Raw genomic sequence first — 2,644 nt, 5'->3', positions numbered from 1 at the left:
AAAAAATGCTTCCAAAAATACATTTTGCAAAACTATGGATGGAATATACCTATGATATAACCGCAAGGTTGACGTAGGACTGCCGTTGACTTAGTAATCAATTGTATTTCTTCAATTAGCAATAATCCCACCTCGGATGTTCCTCATTGGGTACGATATCGCCGCTGCGCAGAGCTATCTTTTATGTGTATTGATTAAATTATTGATTAAACTAGTGAATGAATGAAACTATTTACGAATTCAGTTGCAAACAAACCCCAATTTAAGCCAATTTATGCATTATGGTAGTAGTTATCACAACAAATAGTTATCAATATTTTGCCTAATCATCAAACGGTATGCGTAGAAGTTCAATGAGCTGGCGACATGAAGAGATATCTTCCAATGCAGTCTTAATCAAGCCAAAGTGTTGCATTTGTATCCGCTTTTGTAGACCGCGTTAGCGAAACGAATTCCGGAGTGCAAAAATGCAACTCTGTATTGGGAAAACACATTCCGGTTTTCAAAAAGACGGGTGGGTAATGTCGGGGACATAACCGGAGTGACGTAGGACTATACAAAGGAGACAGCTTTTGTTAAATATATATTTTAAATATATTGTTTTATTTTCTTCTCCTACGTGAATACCTACCTATCTACCTGAAAAATGGATTAGTTTACTGTTTACTCTTTATGAATATGTTGATGGTTCTGAAAAGAACCTTTGGTGTTGTGTTTTTGTTATCACTCGATTCCCATCTTGTTCGGTTAAACCTTCCTGTTTAGCTATTGCGTTTGCCACTCGCCACAGCTTTCACAGTTGGAAAATTTCTTCCCATCCAGCTTGTGACATGTTGTTCAGTAAATTACATTTAATGCGACGTGCCGGAGAAACACTTTACCACTCACTGAAACTAATTTTTGCCTTGATGAGCGCCGAACCGAAGCTGCTCTGTTCTTGATGCGGGTTTTCTGATTGTCGTGAGCAGCTTTGCAAGCCAACTCGAGCACTCCGACGGCCGAAGCTCTATAATCGCTGTTAGGTATACTGGTGCTCCGGCACCAATCCGTTCGGCCTAGTTACCCTTGCGGAGCAATCAGTGAATGCGACCAACAGGGAACTGGAGACCTGCACCGTTCGAGTGAGACTTTGCCTTTCCCTTAACTTGTCCTCTTTTGTTACGTCCACGATGCCGATGCCGTACAACCACACGGGTTTACGGTTTGAAAGAAAATAAGATATTTTTCTTTCTTTCTTTCTTTGTTTTTAAGAGGCTTTAAACTTTGCAGTTCATTCGCCTCTAGCCCAGTGAAGGGCCACAATAAAACCAGTCCAGAGAGGACTGGCGAAAGGGAAACCAAAAAAATAGGAAGTGGGTTATATCTATGGTATAACCGCAAGGGTGACGTAGGACTATCGTTGATTTAGAGATCATTTGTTCGAAGTTGAATCTAAACCCATTCTGAACAAATGAATAAATGAATATTTGGGGGACTTCGAAAACGAGAGCGTTACGTTGGAGGCACAAGGTTTTATGCATCCAATATAGGATACGAAAAACCTTGTTCTGGAGAATAATCTTCAGAAGCTAGCCTGCTAACTGTACTTGATTGACAAATCACAAACCCAAATGTATTATATGGATATTTTATGGATAGAAAACATTAAAATAAACTCTTTCGCTTGAATGTAATTTTCAATTCCAAAGGGAACTGGCAGATTATTTTCCAGCAACGATTAGATATTTCCACATTTTCCTCGATACTGGAAGCCCACCAGTGGTTAATACTAACTCGATAACCACCTGTTAATAGTACTTGATTGAAAAATATTTGGTCACAGTGTTACACGGATAGAAAACATTCAAATAAACTCTTTCACATGAATGTATTTTTGAATTCCCAGAGGAACTGGCAGATTATTTTCCAGCAATGATTAGATCTTTCCGGAACTTTCTCGATGCTGAATGGCATCCTAACGGAAAGAGTTCTGCGCGTGTATGTGTCGATCCTTCGCCGTCCACCTCCTCCAGCACGTTAGGCAACGATGTTGTCTTGTCGATGTCCTCACGAAATATGAATGTGTCTCACCACCAGAATATCGCTTAAGTATGCTTTTTGTGTGTGATTGAATCGAGAGAAGGTGTGGTTTACGATGGCAATTTGGAAGGCAAACTAGAGGGGAATGAACTCTCTGAGCTCGGAACTTTCGGCGACTGAGCAATAATCGATTGCGGGCGCATACAATATTGGATACGAAAATGTCCTACTGATGGGGAAGAATAATCTTCTGAAGCTATCCTGTTAATTGCGATTGATAGAAAAATCACAAAACCAAATGTATTTGGTCACAGTGTTACATGGATAGAAAACATTCAAATAAACACTTTCACATGAATGTATTTTTAAATTCTCAGAGGAACTGGCAGATTATTTTCAGTAACGATTAGATATTTCTACATTTTCCTCGATACTGGAAGCCCACCAGTGGTTAATGCTAATTCGATAACCATCTGTTAATAGCACTTGATTGAAACATATTTGGTCACAGTGTTACATGGATAGAAAACATTCAAATAAACTTTTTCACATGAATGTATTTTTAAATTCCAAGAGGAACTAGCAGATTATTTTCAGTAACGATTAGATATTTCCACATTTTCCT

The 2,644-nt window shown here is 38.9% G+C and overlaps 1 pseudogene; it reads right to left on the bottom strand.

Moving 5' to 3' along the window:
* Positions 1–176, bottom strand: LOC129763790 (U4 spliceosomal RNA; annotated as a pseudogene).
* Between the last annotated feature and the right edge of the window lie 2,468 nt (positions 177–2,644).

Source organism: Toxorhynchites rutilus, chromosome 1 (genome assembly GCF_029784135.1).
Source record: "Toxorhynchites rutilus septentrionalis strain SRP chromosome 1, ASM2978413v1, whole genome shotgun sequence".
Lineage (NCBI taxonomy): Eukaryota > Metazoa > Arthropoda > Insecta > Diptera > Culicidae > Toxorhynchites > Toxorhynchites rutilus.
Note: the sequence above shows the minus strand (reverse complement) of the source record. Positions and strands in the feature narration are given on the sequence as shown.